This window comes from Macaca mulatta, chromosome 3 (genome assembly GCF_049350105.2).
Source record: "Macaca mulatta isolate MMU2019108-1 chromosome 3, T2T-MMU8v2.0, whole genome shotgun sequence".
NCBI lineage: Eukaryota > Metazoa > Chordata > Mammalia > Primates > Cercopithecidae > Macaca > Macaca mulatta.
Genome location: NC_133408.1, coordinates 70,544,816 through 70,567,790, shown reverse-complemented (window position 1 = coordinate 70,567,790; position 22,975 = coordinate 70,544,816).

The window sequence follows — 22,975 nt, the reverse complement described above, 5'->3', positions numbered from 1 at the left end:
TTGTCACTGAGGTACTAAGCATAGCGCTAAACAAGTATTGATTTGATCCTTTTTGTCCTTTCATCCTCCACCCTAAACTAGGCCTCAGTGTCTGTTGTTCCTCTCTTTGTGTCCATGTGTTCTTCTTATTTAGCTCTTATAAATGAGAAAATGCATTTGGTTTTCTGTTTCTGTATTAATTTTCTAAAGATAGTGGTCTGCAGCTTTATCCATGTTGCTGCAAAAGAAAATAATCTTGGTCTTTTTTATGGCCACACAGTATTCCATGATGTTTATGTACCATATTTTGTTTTTATTAAGTCTTTTGTTTTATTTATTTTTAGAGGCAGGGTCTCATGCTGTACCCCAGGTTGGAGTGCAGTGGTGTGATCTTGGCTCGCTGCAGCCTCAACCTTCTGGGCTCAAGAAATCCTCCTACCTCAGCCCCCCAGGTACTTGGGACTACAGGCATGCACCATTATGCCTGGCTAATTTTTCTTTTCTTTCTTTCTTTCTTTCTTTCTTTCTTTCTTTCTTTCTTTCTTTCTTTCTTTCTTTCTTTTCTTTCTTTTCTTTCTTTTCTTTCTTTTCTTTCTTTTCTTTCTTTCCTTTCTTTCTTTCTTTCTTTTCTTTTCTTTCTCTTTCTTTCTTTCTCTTTCTTTCTTTCTCTCTCTCTCTCTTTCTTTCTTTCTCTCTCTCTCTTTCTCTCTCTCTCTCTTTCTTTCTTTCTTTCTTTCTTTCTTTCTTTCTTTCTTTCTTTCTTTCTTTCTTTCTTTTCTTTCTTTCTCCTTCCATCCATCCTTCCTTCCTTCCTTCCCTCCTTCCCTCCTTCCCTCCTTCCCTCCTTCCCTCCTTCCCTCCTTCCCTCCTTCCCTCCTTCCCTCCTTCCCTCCTTCCTTCCTTCCTTCCTTCCTTCCTTCCTTCCTTCCTTCCTTCCTTCCTTTCCTCTTTCAACAGAGCCTCCCTCTGTTGCCAGGCTGCAGTGCAGTGGCGCAATCTTGGCTTACTGCAACCTCCGCCTTCTGGGTTCAAGTGATTCTTGTGCCTCAGCCTCTTGAGTAGCTGGGATTACAGACACACCACACGACACCCAGCTAATTTTTGTATTTTTAGTAGAGACAGGATTTCACCATGTTGGCCAGGCTGATCTTGAACTCCTGACCTTATGATTTGCCTGCCTCAGCCCCCCCCAAAGTGCTGGGATTACAGGCGTGAGCCACCGCACCCGGCCTAATTTTTCATTTTGTATTTTTTGTAGAGATGGGGTTTTTCCACATTTCCCAGACTGGTCTCGAACTTTTGAGCTCAGGCAATCCAAATCCCTTGGCCTCCCAAACAGGCATGAGCCGACATACCCTACTATATTATATTTTCTTTATCCAGTCTGTCATTGATAGGCATACCAGGTGATTCCATGTTTTTGTTATTGTGAATAGGGCTGCAGTGAACATGCATGTGCATTGTCTTTACGATAAAATATATTACTTTGGGTATATATCCAATTATGAGGTTGCTTTGTCAAATGGTAATTCTCTTTTTAGTTTTGTGACAAATTGTCACACTGCTTTTCACAGTGGTTGAACTAATTTATACTCCCACTAATAGTGTATAACCATTCCCTTCTCCAACCTTGCCAGCATCTGTGATTTTTTGACTTTAATAATAGCAATTCTGACTGATGTGAGATGGTATCTCATTGTAGTTTTTCTCTGCATTTCTCTGATAACTAGTGATGTGCATTTTTTTCATATGCTTGTTAGCCACATGTATGTCTTTTTTGAAAAGCATCTGTTCATGTCTTTTGCCTATTTTTTAACAAGGTTGTTTTTTCTTATAAATTTATTTATGTTCCTTATGGATGCTGGATATTAGACCTTTTTCAAAAGCATAGTTTGCAAACATTTTCTTTTGGTTTGTGGGTTGACTGTTTACTGTTGATAGTTTGCTGTGAAATAGCTCTTTAATTAGGTCCCATTAGTCAATTTTTGCTTTTGTTTCAATTGTTTTTCTTATCTTCATCATAAAATCATTGCCAGTTTCTATGTCTAGAATGGTATTTTCTAGGTTGTCTTCCAGGGTATTTAAAAAAAAATATATATATATATATATATATATATATATATATATATATATATATATATATTTTTTTTTTTTTTTTTTTTTTTTTTTTTTTTTTTTGAGACAGAGTCTCGCTCTGTCACCCAGGCTGGAGTGCAGTGGTGTGATCTCGGCTCACTGCAAGCTCCTCCTCCTGGGTTCACGCCATTCTCCTGCCTCAGCCTCCCCAGCAGCTGGGACCACAGGTGTACATCACCATGACCTGCTAATTTTTGTATTTTTAGTAGAGACAGGGTTTCACCATGTTAGTCAGGATGGTCTCAATCTCCTGACCTTGCGATCCACCTGCCCCGGTCTCCCAAAGTGCTGGGATTACAGGCGTGAGCCATTGTGCCTGGCTGGGTATTTTATAATTTTAAGTTTCACATTTAAGTCCTTAATTTATCTTGAGTTGATTTTGGTACATGGTGTAATAAAGGCATTTGGTTTCAATTTTCTACATAGTGTTAGCTATCCAGCACTATTTATTAAATAGGGAATTCTTCCCACATTCCCCTTGTCAGCTTTGTTGAAGATCAGATGGTTGTAGATGTGTGGCATTATTTCTGGGCTCTATACTGTTGCATTGGCCTATGAGTCTGTTTTTGCACTAGTGCCATGCTGCTTTAATTACTATAGTTCTGTAGTATAGTTTGAAATCAGATAATGCCTCCAGCTTTGTTCTTTTTGCTTAGAAGTGCCTTGGCTATTTGGGCTCTTTGTTGGTTCCATGTGAATTTTTAACTAGTTTTTGTTGTTGTTGTTGAGCATGTTTTTGGTAGTTTGGTAACAATAACGTTAGCTCTGTACATTTCTTTGGGCAGTATGGCCATTTTAATTATGTTAATCTTTTATATCCATGAGTACAAAATAACTTTTTATTTTTGTCATTTCTGACTTCTTTGTTTTTCTTTTTCTTTTCTTTTCTTTTTTTTTTTTTTTTTTTTAAGAAGGATTTCCACTTTGTCTCCCAAGCCAGAGTGCAGTGGTGTGATCTCGGCCCACTGCAACCTCTGCTTCCCAGGTTCAAGTGATTCTTCTGCCTCAGCCTCCAGAGTGGCTGGGATTACAGGTGCCCACCACCACACCCAGCTGATTTTTGTATTTTTAGTAGAGATGGGATTTTGCCATGTTGGCGAGGCTGGTCTTGAACTCCTGACCTCAAGTGATCTTCCTGCTTTGGCCTCCCAAAGTGCTGGGATTATAGACATGAGCCATTGTGCCCAGCCCATTTCTGACTTCTTTAAGCAGTGTTTTGCAGTCTTTGTGGTAGTGATCTTTCACCTCCCTGTGTAGCTGTATTCCTAGATATTTTATTCTTTTTGTGGCTATTGTGAATGGGATTTTTTTTTTTTTTTTTTTTTTTTTTGGCTTTTGGCTTTTGGCTTGGATGGTGTTGATGTACAGGGATGCTAATGATTTCTGTACATTTGTTTTGTATCCTGAAATTTTGCTGCAGTTGTTTCAGTTTAAAGAGCGCTTCTTCTGAGACTATAGAATTTTCTAGATATAGAATCATGTTGTCTGAAAATAGGAATAGTTTAACTTCCTATTTTCCTGATTAGATGCCTTTTATTTTTGTCTCTTGCCTGATTGCTCTGTCCAGGACTTTTTTTTTTTTTTTTTTTTTTGAGATGGAGTCTCACTCCATCACCCAGGCTGGAATGCAGTGGCACGGTCTCAGCTCACTGCAACCTCTGCCTCCTGGGTTCACACGATTTTCCCACCTCAGCCTCCCGAGTGTCTGGGACTACAGGGACATGCTACCACACCTGGATGGTTTTTGTATTGTTATTAGAGATGGGGTTTCACCATATTGGCCAGGCTGGTCTTGAACTCCTAACCTCGTGATCTGCCTGCCTCGGCATAGGAGTGGTGAGGAAAGGCATTCTTGTCTTGTGCCAGTTTTAATGGAGGAATGCTTCTGGCTTATGTCCATTCATTATGTTGGCTCTGGGTTTATCATAGATAACTCATTATTTTGAAGTATGTACCTTCAATGCCTAGTTTGTTGAGGGTTTCTAAGAGAATGTTAAATTTCATTAAAAGCTTTCTGCATCTACTGGGATACTCTTGTGGTTTTTGTCTTTATTTTTGTTTATGTGATGAATCATATTTATTAATTTGTGAATGTTGAATCAACCTCATATCTCAGGGATAAAGCCTGATTGATTATAGTGGGTTAGCTTTTTGATGTGCTGCTGGATTCAATTTGCCAGTATTTTGTTGACGATTTTTGCACCAGTAGTCATCAAGAATATTGACCTGAAGTTTTCTTTTCTTTCTGTTTGGTTTTTTTTTTTTTTTTTGAGACGGAGTCTCGCTCCATCGTCCAGGCTGGAGTGCAGTGGTGCCATCTCGGCTCACTGCAACCTCCGCCTCCTGGGTTCATACCATTCTTCTGCGTCAGCCTCCCGAGTAGCTGGGACTACAAGCACCTGCCACCATGCCCGGCCAATTTTTTTTTGTATTTTTAGTAGAGATGGGGTTTCACTGTGTTAGCCAGGATAGTCTCTACCTCCTGACCTTGTGATCCACCTGCCTCGGCCTCCCAAAGTGCTGGAATTACAGGTGTGAGGCACCGTGCCCGGCTGAAGTTTTCTTTTTCTGTTTTAGCTCTGCTAGGTTTTGGTATCAGAATGATGCTATTCTTATATAATATGTTGGGGGTGGAGTGCCTTTTTTGTACTCTGGTAAAATTCAGCTGTGAAACTCTCTGGTCCTGGGGCTTTCTTGGTTGCTTGGCTAGTTATTAGTAATTCAGTTTTGGAGCTTGTTATTGGTCTATTCAGGGATTCAATTTTTGTTGTTGTTCAGTCTTGTTAGGATATATTCAGAAATTTATTTGTTTCTTTTATATTTTCTAGTTTGTGTGCATAGAGATGTTCATAGTAGATTTCAATAGTTATTTGTATTTCAGTGGGGTCAGTGATAAGGTCCCTTTTGTCATTTCTAATTATGTTTATTTGAACCTTCTTCATTAATCTAGTTAGTGGTTTACTAGCTTATTAAATTGTTCAAAGATTTACTTCCTGAATTTCTTGAATTTTTTTGGTATAGTTTTTTTTAATGTCTAAACCTCCTTTAGTACAGATCTAGTTTTGGTAATTTCTTGCCTTCTGCTGGCTTAGGGGTTGGTTTTCTCTTCTCATTCTTTTATTATGTTAGGTTGTTGAGGGCTTTTTAACTTTTTGATGTGAGCATTTAGTGCTATAAATTTTCCTCTTAACACTGCCTTAGCTGTGTTGCAGAGATTCTAGTATGTTGTATTTAGTTCTCATTTGTATCAAATAACGTTTTGATTTCTGCCTTAATTTCCTTATTTACCCAAACGTCATTCAGGTGCAGCTTATTTAATTTCCATGTAATTATATGGTTTCAAGTGGTTATCTTTGTGTTGAATTACATTTTTATCAGTCTGTCATCTGAGTGTGTGGTTGGTATGATTTTGGGATGTTTGAATTTGCTCAGTGGCTCAGTGACTCACATCTGTAATCCAAGCAGTTTGAATTCTCAGTCTAAGCTCAGGAGTTCAAGACCAGCCTGGGCAACATGGTGAAACCCCATCTCTACTAAAATACAAAAGTTAGCTGGGCGTGATGACACGGGTCTCTAATCCCAGCTACTAGGTTAGGCCGAGACAGGAGAATCGCTTGAACCTGGGAGGCAGAGGTTGCAGTGTGCCGAGATCGTGCCATTGCACTCCAGCCTGGGTGACAGAGTGAGACTCCGTCTCAAAAAAAAAAAAAAAAAGATTAACTCCCACTCTAACCACATGTGTTATCTATAGATTTCAGACTTAGTATAGAAAAACATTCTTTAAGAAGCATTGTTCCTGCTCACCATCCCCACCTGGTCACGTACCTCATGCTTGCTTAATCTATCACAAGCTTTTCACATAGACCCTTTAGAGTTGTAAGCCCTTAAAAAGGGCCAGGAACTGCATGGGGGGAGCTCAGTTCTTGAGACGCAAGTCTGCCGACGCTTCCGGCTGAATATAAGCCTCTTCCTTCTTTAACCCGATGTCTGAGGGGTTTTGTCTGTGGCCCGTCCTGCTGCTGGTATGATTTTGGGATGTTTGGATTTGCTGAGGATTGTTTTATTTCTGATTGTGTGGTCAATATTTTAGAGTATGTGCCACATGGTGATGAGAATAATGTATATTACGTTGTTTTTAGATACATTTCTGTAGATGTCTATTTAGGAGAGTTTTGTGGATGTCTGTTAGGACTATTTGTTCAAGTGTTGAGTTTAGGTCCTAGTATCTTTGTAAAATTCTTGCCTCAATGATCTATTAGTGTTTCTGGGGTGTTTTAGTTGTCCCTTGTTACTGTGTGAGAATCCAAGTTTCTTCATAAATCTCAAAGAACTTGCTTTGTTATGTGCAGCCATATATTTTAAAATAACACCTTTCTCTCTTCTGCTTTTTTCCCCACAAACATTCTTGCAGTGTGCAAAATTCAGATGTCCTGGAGTTCAATAATATGTCTAGAGACCTGGCTATTGTAGGAGAAAATATAAATCAGAAACAAGAGGCTTTGGCTGGGCGTGGTGGCTCATGCCTGTAATCCCAGCACTTTGGGAGGCTGAGGCGGGCAGATGACAAGGTCAGGAGTTTGAGACCAGCCTGGCCAATATGGGTGAAACCCCGTCTCTACTAAATTACAAAAATTAGCTGGGCGTGGTGGCGCGCGCCTGTAGTCCCAGCTACTCGGGAAGCTGAGGCAGGGGAATTGCTTGAACCCCGGGAGGCAGAGGTTGCAGTGAGCCAAGATTGGGCCACTGCACTCCTTCCTGGGCTACAGAGCAAGACTCTGTCGCCCAAAAAAAAGAAACGAGGCTTTATTCTCCTTTGTAAAAATAAGAGAGGATATTTTGCCAATTTCTCTTTTCTTAAAGCATTCAGATTATATGTAGATTTTTTTCTTTGTTGTTTTGAAAGATATGTAAATCTTAGTAACCACTGTAGAAACCTTTTGTTATTATTTTTGACTCAGGATTGTCTTTATCGAGGACCTCAGATTAGTTTTTGTTTTGACAAAGGTTTTTTTTTTTAATTTTTAGTCTTTTAAAGTAGACAGATTTGTTTAGATTAAAGCTCATTTCAAGAGCACACAAAAATTGAGCACAAAGATAGGATTAAATTTAGCAGTACAGAATGATACACTTTAATATACCCAGTTCCTTTGACAAAAAATACTGATTATCCAAAGTAATTATGTAATATTTGCGGGCTGATGTACTTACACTGCAAAAGGTTCAGTGTATGAAAAGTGAAGTCTGTAGTTGTACTTTAGTTTCTGTTTATTACTTCAGAACAATAAGAATAGTTATGTGTAGTGTTTGTAGAAAAAAATTAAACAGTATTTTCTATAATAGTATAAATATAAAGCCACAGTATTTACTTTGAATAGATCCCTTAAATAGTCATTTTAATATTTTATTCATACTTTTGAAATATAAAGGGTTTTAATTGAATTATGGTTACAGACAACTTAAAAAATGTTTATGTACATTATGGGTAGTATACAAATTATTTATACTTAGATATTTACATCTAATATCCAAAGAAAATTCACTACCAAATTGTTACAGTAGATATTAGTCTCACATGCTTATTAATTTATCCAAAGGCATAATTATGGGTAAGCGTGATTTTAGTGTCTTTCATTTCACTAAATTGGAATGCTGCCGTTACAGGACAAGGGTGATGTGGGCACCCAAAAACCATAATACTTTGTTAGTTAGCCATGTTGCAAGCTCAAATATATGCCACCAAATGAACAGTCATATTTCAATTCTTCATCAAAAAGTGCTGATGGAAATGGCCAGATATATTTCAATATAAATCCCCTATTCAATGGCTAGGAGATGAGAGCCCCAGAGATGGGAGAGAAACCACGTTACATTCTGGTAAGAATATGCCCCATTTCTTCATAACGCTCATGTTTCTCATGCTGAGAGTAGCTGTGCACTTTGAGTGTTTAGAAAGAAATTTCATTTAGGGGAATAGTTTCTGGTAAACTTGATCAATCTTATATCTAATCTGAGTTTTTTAAAGAATGCTTTTAACTTCTTTTTCTCAAGTAGGCTGAGACAGGAGGATCACTTGAACCTGGGAGACAGAGGTTGCAGTGAGCTGAGATCGCGCCAACCCCGTCTCAAAAAAAAAAAAAAAAAGAAATCAGCCTTGAGTCTCTGCTCTTTGGCTTATCATTGGGCCATCAGCCCAGGGTCACTAGGAATCCTCTCACTGTCACCTAGACATCTTCGAGACATTTGAGGATGCCAGGGCAGAACTGTGTCAGGCAGACAAGAGTGGTTAATTATGCTTCTGATTATGAATCATCCTGTGTTTGTTTTTCCCTTCATACAAGAGATGTTTTTGGTTGGTATCCAGATGAGAGTTTCTCAGTTTCCTGGTATTTGGGTCAAAAACAAGGAGGAGGCCTGGAGACTCAAACAGATTAACTAATTGCTTTTGCTTCATATGGTCATTAGAAAAATAGATTAAGCAGTCATCATCCTTACCATTCAGAAACTGTTAGTCTAGACTTGCTACTAAATAAATGGGTAAATTCAGCATCATGGTTGGCACAATGAATAGATGTGTGCAAAAAAACTTTACTTGGGCCACTTTATGTTGTTGTGACTTCTGAAGTTGTCACCTGAAGAGATATTTATGGACACAAGAGTTATTTCTATTTATTTTACCTTGCTAAGAATACATATTTATCTTCTAATAAAATTACCCTAGAAAACCCTAAAAACATTAAAATTACACAAACGGTGGGATTTAAGTTTCTCTTAGGTAAGCTTAGGGAAAACAACTGGAAATACCTCTGTGGCATAGAGAGCAGAATTCTACATAGAGTCCACTACCTGCCCCCAGCCCTGTTCAAATTTACTCTTTTTGGAGGCCTTATTTAGGTCTGGCCCCACCCTGGAGTCATGCCTCACAGAACTCTCATTAGAAGAGATTAGAGTATGAATCCTGCAGCCTTTCTAGAGCCAGTGCTCACAATTGCCTGAAACCTAAAAGTAGACACATTTAAAAAAAAGTATTTATTTTAGGGTCATAATTTAAAAAAATTTTTTTTAAAATTAAAACCAGTACTTGCAGACATTCCATTTAGCGACCTGTTTTCTATTTCTGCAGATCCTGTAGTTGCTTCACAAGTCACAAAAAAGTAAATATAAACACAATTACACTTTTTCTAAACTACATTAACCTCTTGTGTATCCCTCTTTCTATATTTACCTTTTATACATTATTTTAAAAATCAATGACAGAAACAAAAGAAAACATAAAAATACTGGGCCCTTTATCTGAATTCTAGGAATTTTTGAACACTTAGTACCAGCTCCCAAGGTGTTATGAGGATTAAATTGCATAATGTGTAATTTCCAGCAATGTGCCCTATAACAATCTCTTCAGCACATGGCACCTGCTTAATAAACATTGCATTAGTACATGTGAAAATGTTGTTTTCCCAATGCACATTTATTCAGACATGGCTGCTTTTTGTTTGTTCTGTAAACTTTAAAGAGCCAGCAAAAAATATGAAAATCAGTTGTCTTCATTTGTCCTAAAGTTGGCTTATTGAATTCACTTGTTCTGCCTTGGTTGGGAAGAAACATGACCTCTGATCTACTTCTGAGGCTTTATTACCAAACATATGCATATATGGGCATTACCTAAACAAACCCATGAAACACATTTTGTGTGTATACGTCTTTATTTTTTATTATTATTTTTTTGAAACGGAGTTTCGCTCTTGCTGCTCAGGCTGAAGTGCAATGGCGCAATCTTGGTTCACTGCAACCTCCACCTCCCAGGTTCAAGCGATTCTTCTGCCTCAGCCTCCCAAGTAGTTGGGATTATAGGCACCCGTGACCACGCCTAGCCAATTTTTGTATTTTAAATAGAGACAAGGTTTCACCATGTTGGTCGGGCTGGTTTTGAACCCCTGACCTCAGGTGATCCACCCACCTCGGCCTCCCAAAGTGCTGGAATTACAGGCGTGAGCCAGCACCCGGCCAGTGTGTATCTGTTTATCCACAATCTTATATTTAAATGTAAATTTAAAAATCCCCCACGAATAACTAAGTCAGAGGTTCTTTCCATAGCCTTTACCTCCAGGCCAGGTGAATCCAGTCAGCCAATTCACTTTGTGAAGATTTATGTATTCCAAGCCAAACACCAAACCACATTTTTTAATGTGAAAATGTCCTTGATACTGGCTCCAAGTGTTTCACATTTAGTTTTTCATTAAATGAGCCCGCTTGTGGTTCTAACCATTCATCTATAAACAGTCAGAGATGCCTAACAACAGTGGGCCTAGACTTTCTCACAAACAAGCTCTGACCTGCTTAATAAAATCCACCTTTGACACTTCAGCACATGTTCACTATTACCTGGTAGAAATGTGGTAAGGTATGCTGGGCACCGTGGCTCACACCTGTAATCCCAGCACTTTGAGAGGTGGAGGCAGGTGGATAAACTCAGGTCAGGAGTTCGAGACCAGCCTGGCCAACATGGTGAAACCCCATCTCTACTAAAAATATAAAAATTAGCTGAGCATGGTGGTGCACACCTGTGATCCCAGCTACTTGGGAGGCTGAGGCAGGAGAATCGCTTGAACTTGGGAGGCGAAGGTTGCAGTGAGTCGAGATCATGCCACTGTACTCTAGCCTGGGTGACAGAGTGAGACTGTGTTTCAGAAAAAAAAAAGTGGTCAGGTACCATATACCATAATTTTAGTAACACAGTGTATCTTCTGAAAACAGACTTAGACTTTCTTTTCTTTACCATGAAGACCCTACTCTAGTCACAAAGATGTAAATACAAAAGTGTACTTTTACATCCCACACTCATAGAAACAAATTAGCCCCTATCTTGACAGAAGCTATAAGAAGAAATAAGCATTCTCAAATTTGGGTGAGTGCCTTTATGCTCAGGCTGGTTCATATGCGAGCCCATTTTTACCAGAAAAAGAAGAGTCAACCTTGACCTGGCAATGAATGATTCCCACGACCTTTTATTTTCAACTTTAGTCTCACATAATTGAGCAAAATGGACCAATGCTTCGTTTATATATATTAAATGCAACAGGATGTTGTACTATTGTAGATATAGTTTTTAGGGTATAGAAGTTTATACCTGCATGAAAGTTTTAAAAATTAATTTCGGTATCAATACCTATCAAATACTTCTACCACCTATATCTTTATTCTGTATAAATATGGTTACAAAATTGCATCGAATACATCTGCATATAGACGTATTTAGGTAGATAAACACAAACAGGATTATGTGGGTATGTTTATATAAATATGTATACAAAGCATGTTTCCAAAAGACATTTTTAATACCCAACTATATACTAAAAATGCAGATGTACACTTGCTGTTCTACTCTGTGGCACAATAGCATCCCAGAATGAAACACAGCCATACAATGTTGTTTGTATAAAACATAAGCAAAGTTCACCTTCAAGGGCAAGGTCTGGAAAGGAAGCTGCCAGTATAGAAATGTATTGCTTTATGTCCAGGTTAACACTTCAGGGTCCTGCTTTCTTTCTAGGTGTGTGAATGTGCTATTCACATCTAGCATTTGGGGTCTCAGTTGAGGAATCTGCAGTTCCTATTTAGATAATTGACTGGATGTACCCACCTAGGCTGAGTTGATTGGCTGATAGAAATCATCTAAGGTGAGCTAATTGGCTAATAGATACACCTGGGCTGAGGTAACTGGCTAGTTGAAGTCACCTAATTTTACTCCCTTTGAAAGTCAGGTGCCGGGCGCGGTGGCTCACGCCTGTAATCCCAGCACTTTGGGAGGCCGAGATGGGCGGATCACGAGGTCAGGAGATCGAGACCATCCTGGCTAACACGGTGAAACCCCGTCTCTACTACAAAAATACAAAAAAACTAGCCGGGCGAGGTGGCGGGTGCCTGTAGTCCCAGCTACTCGGGAGGCTGAGGCAGGAGAATGGCTTGAACCCGGGAGGCGGAGCTTGCAGTGAAGCCAAGATCCGGCCACTGCACTCCAGCCTGGGTGACAGAGCCAGACTCTGTCTCAAGAGAAAAAAAAAAAAAAAAAAGTCAGGTGCCTACTTAGGTTTCTCCCAAGTGCACTTTCCTTCTTGCCCACTCCTGCTCTGGGGGGCGGGGGGAAGAACCTAATTTTTTGTTTTTTTTTGAGACTGAGTCTCGTTCTGTCACCCAGGCTGGAGGGCAATGGCGCGGTTTCAGCTTACTGCAACCTCTGCTTCCTGGGTTTAAGCCATTCTCCTGCCTCAGCCTCTTGAGTCCCTGGGATTATAGGTGCCCGCCACCACACCCAGCTAATTTTTTTTTTTTTTTTTTTTAAGTAGAGACGGGGTTGTGCACTTTGGCTAGTCTGGTCTTGAACTCCCGACCTCGTGATCCGCCCATCTCGGCCTCCCAAAGTGCTGGGATTACAGGCATGAGCCACCTCACCCCGCCTGAAATAACCTATTTTTATAATTTATAATTTTTATAATTAAATTATACTTTATAATTAAATTTTATAATTTGCTGATTGGAATTACCTGGGCTGAGATAATTTGCTAATTTTAAAAAAACTGTCCTGGCCGGGCGAGGTGGCTCACTCCTGTAATCCCAGTGCTTTGTGAGGCCTAGGCGGGTAGATCACCTGATGTCAGGAGTTTGAGACCAGCTGGCCAACATGGTGAAACCCCATCTCTACTAAAAATACAAAAATTAGCCAGGTGTGGTGGCCCATGCCTGTAATCCCAGCTACTCAGGGGGCTGAAGCAGGAGAATCGCTTGAACCCGGGAAGTGGAGGTTATAGTGAGCTGAGATCGCGCCACTGCACTCCAGCCTCCGAGACAGAGGGAGATTCCGTTCCCTTCCCCGTCCTCCACCCCCACTCAAAGAAAAACCAACTGACCTGAGCTAATTAGCTGGTTGGATTTACAAGTACTGAGTGGCTGGGATGAGTAGAGAATTCACATCTGACTCAGTTTTATTTCAAGGCTTTATTACAAGACATAATAGACATTTATATAACCCTGTGTGTTTGTATTTTTAGTCTATCTACATTTTTATTACTGTATCTAAATCCGTAGAGTAAAACTTCCAAAATAAACTGAAATGTGCTTTTAATATCATAGTCAAAGTAACTGCTCTTGGCTTTTCTTTTTTACCCCATAGGTTCACTTTTCCAGCCAAAAAATCCCACATAAATATGATATGGTATTCCTATGTCACATTTTCAAAAAAATAGATAGCATAAATTGATGAAAGCTGTAAAGAAAAATTTCTGGCACTTTCAAATTTAACAGTAACACAGCCCACCACTGAGGCTCTGAATCTCACATGAGGAAGTTGTCAAAAGCTTGTTGGAGAGCTTTTAAGCTGAAGCTGCTTTATCTTTAGTTCTGTGTTCACCAGAATTAGAGTGGTCAGCCTTGACCTGGCAGTAAATGTTTCTCGTGGCCTTAGTGCATTTTCTTTTTGTTTTAAATCTTATTTTACTTTAAGTTCCTGGATACATGTGCAGAACGTGCAGGTTTGTTACATAGGTATACATGTGCCATGGTGCTTTGGTGCACCGATCAACCCGTCAACTAGGTTTTAAGCCCCACATGCATTAGGTTTTTGTCCTAATGCTCTTCCTCCCATTGCCCCTGACTCCCCTGACAGGCTCTGATGTGTGTTGTTCTCCCTGTGTCCATGTGTTCTCACTATTCAACTCCCACTTATGAGTGAGAACATGCGGTGTTTTGTTTGCTGAGGATGATGGCTTCCAGATTCATCCATGTCCCTGCAAAAAACATGATCTCATTTTTATGGCTACATAGTATTCTATGGTGTATATGTATCATTTTCTTTATCCAGTCTATCATTGATGGGCATTGGGTTGGTTCCATGTCTTTGCTATTGTAAGTAGTGCTGCAATAAACATACATGTGCATGTATCTTTATATTAGAATCATTTATATTCCTTTTGAGTATATATCCAGTAATGGGATTGCTGGGTCAAATGGTATTTCTGGTTCTAGATCCTTGAGGAATCATCACACTGTCTTCCACAATGGTTGAACTAATTTACACTCCCACCAACAGTGTAAAAGCATTCCTATTTCTTTACAGCCTCACCAGCATTTTTTATTTCTTGACTTTTTAATAGTCACCATTTTGACTGAATCCTGCCTATTCCTGCTTCAAGCAAACCTCCATGACCCAGATGAACTCAGGTTCTGCCTGTCCCCAAACCCTAGCCTTGGCCTCTTTCTCTCTGGGCTTAGCATCCTTACCTGGCACAGAAAGCTCAAAGCTCCTGGCTTGCTTACATCATTAAAGTGCTACATTATGAAGACTCAGTGAAAGCATGAAACTGTATAATTGTATGTTTGAATACTTTCAACAAGTGCAAATGTATAGGCTTAAAGAAATAGAACTGGCCAGGTGTGGTGGCTCGTGCCTGTAATTCCAGCACTTTGAGAGGCTGAGGTGGGCGGATCACTTGAGGTCAGGAGTTCGAGACCAGCCTGGCCAACATGGTGAAACCCCATCTATACTAAAAATACAAAATTAGGCTGAGCTCGGTGGCTCATGCCTGTAATTCCCAGGACTTTGGGAGGCCGAGGAGGGTGGATTACCTGATGTCAGAAGTTTGAGATGAGCCTGGCCAACATGGCGAAACCCCGTCTCTATTAAAAATGCAAAAATTAGCTGGGCATGGTGGCACATGCCTGTAGTCCCAGCTACTAGGGAGGCAGAAGTTGCAGTGAGCTGAGATCGCGCCACTGGACTCCAGCCTGGGTGACAGAGCGAGACTGTCTCAAATTATATATATATACACACACAGACGTACATATGTATAAATATGTATATGTGTATGTATGAATGTGTATATATGTGTGAATATGTATATATATGCAAATATATGTATATATGTGTATGTGTCTGTATATGTATATATGTATATGTGGGTATACATGTATATGTATATATGTATGTATACATATGGGTTTATATATATATGTGAAATAAAACAATTATGTGCACTTTTTAGACCCAAGAGTTGAATCCCTGGAACTTAACAGCACAAGGATTTTTCAGGCAATACAGAGAATTGCATGAATACAATAATCTTTTTAAATTCGTAATTTGAGTTAACTTTTAGATAACTCTTGAATTAGACAAAATTATTCATTTTTCAATGAGAACCCATGTTTTTGGCACATTTAATATAAACCTATGGAGCAAAAATGTTTGAACTGCCCATCAGATGAGCATTTCATAGATGAGGACCATTCCACAATTTCGAAATAGATTTTCAAAATACTACTTTGTATCTTATCTATGTACCCAGTGTTTTCATTTTTAGCCATTTATTTAGACTACTTCTGAAAGCTGAGATATTACACAAAGGTAATTTAACATTATTTGTTAACCATTTTAAAGCTTGAGAACATTAGGTGTTTATGTAAAAACCTTTAAGTTAAATACATGGACATTTTGTTGATAACTCAAAATGTGTAGCTTTTTTAATACACCATATTAAATGTCTCATTTATTAAAAATCACAAAAAAATTATTCTACCTTGAGCTGGGTTTATAGTTTTATAATTTTTATGCTAAATGTTGACACCTAATGAAATATGGCACAGAGGTGATATTGTGACTGTTGCACACCCAGATGACAGTAAAGATTGTCATTCTTTAACAGTAACACAGTCCACCACTGAGGCTCTGAATCTCACATGAGGAAGTTGTCAAAAGTTGGAAAATTGCCTCTCATAGGTGAATCTGGTCCACAGGTGGGTTGGTGACTCTCAGACCAAGATTCAGCACAGCTGTGAGGCTGTGACTTCACTAAGGGTACACAGTCTGCAAGAGGGACTGAGGCTGTCATGCTTGGTTCCAGTCCACTGTTGAGATTATGAGTCATATACTGAGACCCAACATACAGGAAGTGTTACCTCTCATACCTATAACTGGGAAATGTACAGCATTGTTCATTTTATCCCTGGACTTCCCTGCAGGTGTGACTGAGAAATAAACCTCTGCCCAGCCTTTGACTTATTTGACTTTTCTGCCTCAGACAGCCCACCTATGGGATTGTGACATGTCACTAGACCCCACAACTAGGTAATGTGACTCTCTTCTCCTGCCTTGGCACTGTCTAAAGGGGGCATGTGATATATTGCTTGTCCTTAAACTCAGGTGATGTCACTCTCTCCTCCTGCCTTGGCACTGCTTATAGGGGACATTGTGACGTATCACTGGGCTCCACACCTATAACCCACATTATGTAACTCTCCACTCCTGGGCCCTGCTCATAGTGGCCATTATGACATATTGCTGACTCCAAAACCCAGGTGATTTAACTCTTTTGCCTTGCCCCAGCCTGCAGAGGGCATTGTGACACACCTCTGCAAACATCACCAAGGTGATGTAACTCTCTTCTGACAATTCCGTGTTCTAAAAGGTGATTGTGACATATTACTGAGCTTAGCACCTAGCTGATGTGACTCTTTTTTTCTTCCTAGATTCTGCCTGCAAAGAAGATTGTGACATATTGCTGGTTGCAGCACCACGGTGATATTACTCTTTTGCCTTGGCACTGCCCCCAGAAGGCATTGTGATATGTTGGTGGTCCCAGCTTCAAGGGAATGTAAGTATCCTCTCTGGACCCTATCCACAGAGGGCATTGTAACATATCTCTGGGCCCATTAACTGTTTGATATGACTCTTCTCTGACCTGGGCTCTGCTCACAGGGCTCATTGTGACATGTTTCTGGGACCATCAACTAGTTGATGTGACTCTCCTTCTCTGCCTAGGCCCTGTCCGTGATGGGGATTGTGACATACTGCTTGATCAAGCACCTAAATGGTGTGACCCTTTTCTCATGCCTGGACCCTGCCCCATAAAGCAATTGTAACATATTGCTGAACCCAGCTTCTAAGTTATGTGACTCTTTGCCTTGATTTAAGCCCTATAAACAGAAGGCATTGTGACATATCTCTGCTTTTCTCACCTGGATGAGGTGACCCTCCTACCTGGGACCTCCTCAGGGAGTATTGTGAGAATTTGCTTGACCCAATACCTGTGTGATGTCACTCTCCTCTACCGCTTGGCTTCTTTCCACAGAAGGAATTGTGATCTGTCACTGGGCCCAGCATGCAGGTAATACAACTCTCCTGCATGGGCCCTGGCCACAGGAATGATTGTGACAGATTGCTGATGTCAGCCCCCTACGTGATGTGACTCTTCTGCCTGGATCTTATTTTCTAAGCTCATTGTGACATAATGCTGAGCTGACAATCAGATTAATGTCACTTTTCCTTTTTTTGTGGTTTGTTGAGATTTAGGGTCTAATTATTATTTATTTTTTAAAAAAGAATTTACAAGATACAAAGGTCTCACAATACATTATCACTGATGATTGCTGTCTTTTTCTTTGTTTGTTTGTTTGAGACAGGGTCTCCCTCTGTCGTCCAGGCTGGAGTGCCGTGGCAGGATCTTAGCTCACTGCAACCTCCGCCTCCTGGGCTCAAGCAGTTCTCACACCTCAGCCTTCTGAGTAGCTGGGATTACAGGCACCCACCACCACAGCCTGGCTAATTTTTGTATTTAATAGAGACGGAGTTTCACCATGTTGGCCAGGCTGGTCTCAAACTCCTGACCTCAGGTGATCTGCCCGCCTTGGCCTCCCAAAGTGCTGGGATTACAGGCGTGAGCCACAGAGCCCAGCCTATTGATGATTGCTATCTTGACACCTTAACACAGGCCCTGATAGAAAGAACATGGACAGCGTGAGTCTGTTGGAGACTACCCCATGGACAAGCAGAATAAACTACAATGGGTTTGATGACAAATGATGTTGGGCCAGCCTGTTCCAAAAGCAAGCCAAGATGCAGTAGAAACCAATACGGCCTTTCTGTGGGGGAGGCATGAGTGTACTCCTTCTACCACAGGGACTCCCCAACACTGGCAGTGTCCATGCCTTATTCCACCACAGCAACCACAGAAAATGGTAAAATGGTCTTTTGCTGCTTTTTGCAGAGCTATTCGGGTTCCCAACTTCTTATTTCTGTCTTCCTCTTTATGTTTCAGTTCCAAATTCTTAAAGCAGTGTGGGTACTTACCATCTTGAATTTTTCAAGATCCAATTCTGCCCAGTGATAACACACTGAACTCTGCCTCCCAAGCCTATGGCTCTTGTTCAGAGGACATGTTGCCCTAGGCCCGACTGCCCTCAGCCCTGCTACTGGCACTGCAGTTTTCTTTTTGGGGTGTGTTTCTCTCCTGGCTTGATTCAGAAGGTACCTTAGCTCTGCTCTTTTCTCTGCTGCTCTTTTTCAAGCTTTGACAGCTGCTTTGGGTCAGAAGTAGCAGCACGGGGAGCTGATGATTCCAGGTCTATGGTCACAGGCCCTGGATTCTGAATGTGCACCTGCATGTGGGCCCCAAACTTGCCTGTATATCTTATGCAGCTGCTCCAGGAAGCCATTGTACAAGCCTTCTGCCTGCTCTGTGGGCATTGCCAGGTGGGCCTTTTTTTTTTTTTTTTTTTTTTTTTTTAAAAAAAACCCTGTCTACTGGTAACATTGTGACATGCATCTAGATGCAACACCTAAGTGTGTGTGTGTTGTTTTTTTTGTTTTTTAATGTAGTGTCCCTTTGTTGCCCAGGCTGGAGTGCAGTGGTGCAATCTCAACTCACTGCCACCTTTGCCTCCCAGGTTCAAGTAATTCTCCTGTCTCAGCCTCCTGAGTAGCTGGGATTACAGGTGCCCATCACCATGCCTGGCTAATGTTTTGTAATTTTAGTAGAGATGGGGTTTTGCCGTGATCTCGAACTCCCATCGTAGAGTGATGGGATAGGCCTCCCTGCCTCGGCCTCCCAAAGTGCTGGGATTACAGGCGTGAGCCACCACGCCCGGCCAACCAAAGTGATTTAACTCTCCTGTCTTGCCTGGGATATATCGCTGGGTTCAACATTCAGGTAATGCGACTTTCCTGCAAGGACCCTGTCCGCAGAGGCATTGCGACAGATTGGTAAGTCTATCACCCAGGGGATGTAACTCTCTTCTTTGAGACCTGCCTACAGGGGGCGTTGTGACTTATCTCTATGCCTATCACTCAGGTGATGTGATTCTCTTTTATTGCCTTGTTTTTGCTCACAGAAGAGATTTGGAACTATTACTGGCCCAGCACCCCTTTGATGTGACTCTTCCATTTTTCCTATATTCTGCCCACAGAATAGATGTGACATATGGTGGGACCCAGTACCTACATGATGTGACTCCTCTTCTGCCTGGGCCTTGCCCTCAGGAGATATTACAATATATTACTGGACCCAGCAACTAAGTGATTTGACTGTCCTGTTTTGCCCTGCTTTCTGGGAGGATTGTGACATAATTGCCTGGTCCAGTACCTAGGTGATGTGACTCTTCTCTTGCCTGGGCCTAGTCCACAAGGGACATTGTGACATATTGCTGGACCTAGCATCCAAGTAATTGTGACTTTCCTGCCTGGTTGTGACATATTGCTGAACCCAGCACCCTGGTGATGTGGCTCTTCTGCCTGGGTTTTATTCTTAGGGGTTTGTGACATATCTCTGCATTCATCAGGTATTTGATGAGAACTCTCCTCTCTGATGTGGGCTTTGCCCAAAAGAAAGATAGTAAAATATCTCTTGACCTACCACCTAAGTGGTGTGTCTCTCCTCTATTGCTAGTGCTCTGCTCAGAGTGAAATTGTGATGTATTGCTGAGTCTAGCAGCTAGGTAATAAGATTCTTCTATATGGGCCCTGCCCAAAGGGGTGTTATGACATATCCTTTTATTTATCACCTAGGCAAAGTGACTGTCTTTATTTGCCTGGACCCTAACCAAAAAGAGAATTGTGACATAGCACTGGATCCAGCACCTTGGTGCTTTTTTTTTTTTTTTTTTTTTTGCCTGGAACCTGCATATTTTGGGTATTGTGACGTACTGCTGAGCTCAACACCCAAGGGATGAGAGACTTTTCTGGGCCCTGTCTACAGTAGCCCTTGTGACATATGTCTGCATTTTTCACTTTGGGGCTGTGATTTCCCTCTTTTTCTTGCACCCTGCCCAAATGGAAAATTGCAATATATCACAGGGCCCAGCAAACCAGGTGATGTGTCTCTTCTCATTTGGCCTTGCCCACAGGGAGCACTGGAATATATTGCTGGGCCTGGTGCCCAGGGGATTTGACTCTTTTGCCAGTTGCCTGCTCTCAGAAGGGTATCGTAACATATCTCTGGCCAGGCACCTGGGAGATGGGACTCTCCAGCTGGGTCCATGCTTTCATGGAAGATTGTGACATATCCCTGGCAGAGAGGCAGTCGATGTGTCTCTCTGCTTGCTCCATGCTCACGGATGGGATTGTGAAACACATCTTAGCCCAGCTCACATATGCAATGAGGACTGTCATATCTTGAGCCAGCCAATAAGAGTGATACCATGTATGTTAGGTAGCCTTAAGGAAATGGGTAAGATTCTGGGTCTTCTCTCTATACTAAGGTCATAGAGGATTACCACTCTTTTGCATGTTGTATAAAACCTTCATTTGGTGCAGAGAATGTTATCACAGAGCCCAGCAAAAATATGAGACTGTGGTTTTTGTATGCACTTTCCACCAAGTGCTAGGATTGTCACCCTTTAAACATGGAAAGAACCCACTGGTGAGGTCCTTAATCTTACACCTGGGCACAGTCCATAGTTGGAATAGTGACTGTCATATGTAATTGTCTGGCTAAAGTTGGGATGGTGACTCATTTCTAGATCATAGGCAGGCAAGGCCTCTCATATCTGGACCCAACCAATTGGAGAGATGTTGACTGTCATACTTGGGCTTAGTGCTACAGGTTCAAACATGGGTCTATACCAGCAAGAAGATCTCAGTGGATTTCCAACTCTCATGCATACCATATAAAACCCTCAGATAATACAGAGGGTGTCTTAACATGGCCCCACACAGAGGCAACATTATGACACTTGTATGCACACCCAGCCAACAGTAAAGATTGTTATCCTCACACATGAATGCAGCCCCCTGTTGAGGTTTGGAATCTGACACCCAGAAAGAGTCAGAAGTTGGAAAATTGACTCTCGTGCATGGATTTTTTTTTTTTTTTTTTTTTTTGAGACTGAGTCTGGCTCTGTCGCCCAGGCTGGAGTGCAGTGGCCAGATCTCAGCTCACTGCAAGCTCCGCCTCCCGGGTTCCCGCCATTCTCCTGCCTCAGCCTCCGGAGTAGCTGGGACCACAGGCGCCCGCCACCTCGCCCGGCTAGTTTTTTGTATTTTTTAGTAGAGACGGGGTTTCACCGTATTAGCCAGGATGGTCTCGATCTCCTGACCTTGTGATCCGCCCGTCTCAGCCTCCCAAAGTGCTGGGATTACAGGCTTGAGCCACCGCGCCCGGCTTCGTGCATGGATTTTATCCATAGGTGGGTTGGTGTCCCTGAGACCAACATTCAGCACACTTGTGAGCCTGTGAGTCCACTAAAACAGTCTGCACAAAAAAACTGAGGCACTAATTCACAGATACAGTTCACTACTGACACTGTGACTCCTGTACTTGGTCTCAACATACAGGTGGTGTTTACTCTCGTATTGAAAACTGGGATGTGTCTGGGAGTGTTAATCTCATCTGTGGACCTTTGTGCAGATGGAACTGTGACATATGCCTCTGCCCATCACCTGATTTGACTCTTCTGCCTGGGACCAGACAACAGATGGGACTGTGACATCACTGGACCTAGCATTTAAGTAATGTGACTCCATTTGTCTGCCTTGGTGCTGCCGATAGGGGGCATTGTGACATGTTGCTGGGAATTGCACCCAGGTGATGTGAGCCTATTCCCCTGCCTTGGGGCTGCCCCCAAAACACATTGTAACATATCACTAATCTCTGCACTCAGGTTCTGTGACTCTCCTGTCTGTGCCCTGCCCACATGGATTATTGTGACATATTGCTGGGTCCAACACCCAGGTGATGTAACTCTCCTGCTTGAGTCCTGCCTTAAGTCCAGGGGGCATTGTGAAATATCTCTGCACTCATCATTCTGGTGATTTGACTCTCTTCTTGCCAGGTCTCTGCTCACAGGGGGGATTTTGATATATTGCTAAGTCCAGCACCTAGCTAATGTAAGTTTTCTCTTCTTAGGTTCTGCCTGTAGAAAAGATTGTAACATAATGCTGGGCCCAACTTCAAGGTGGCATTACTTTTTTGACTTGCCCTTGCTCTCAGAAGACATTATAACATACTGCTGGGCCCAAAACCAAGGTTATGTTAAGTCTTCCTACTAAAACTTACCCACAGAAGACATCGTGACTTATCTCTGGGCCCATCAACTATTTGATGCGACTGTACTTTTATCTGAGATTTTTTAATAAAAGAGATTTTGACATATCTTTGGGCCCGGCACCTAGGTGATTTGACTCTTCTCCTGCCTGAGCCATGACCAGAGATGGAGAGTGACTTATTGCCTGAACCAGCACACAAATGTAATTATTCTGATTTCTTCCCAAAGAAGTAATTATGACATATTTTTGAGCCCATCACCTAAATGATACAATTTTTTGTTTCCTGACCCTTGCCCATGGAGGTGATTGTGAAATACAGCTGGGCTCAGCCCTTAGGTTATGTGACTCTCCTCTTTTTTTCTGAGCCCTATCCACAATGGGCATTGTGACATATCTCTGGGCCCGTCACCTAGGTGATGTGACTCTATTTTCTGGGCCTTCACTCAGGCTATATTATGATATATGCCTATATCTAGCACCTAGGTAATAGGACTCTCCTATTCTGTATGGGCCGTGCATATATTGTGTACTGTGACGTATTTCTGGGTCCAGCACCTA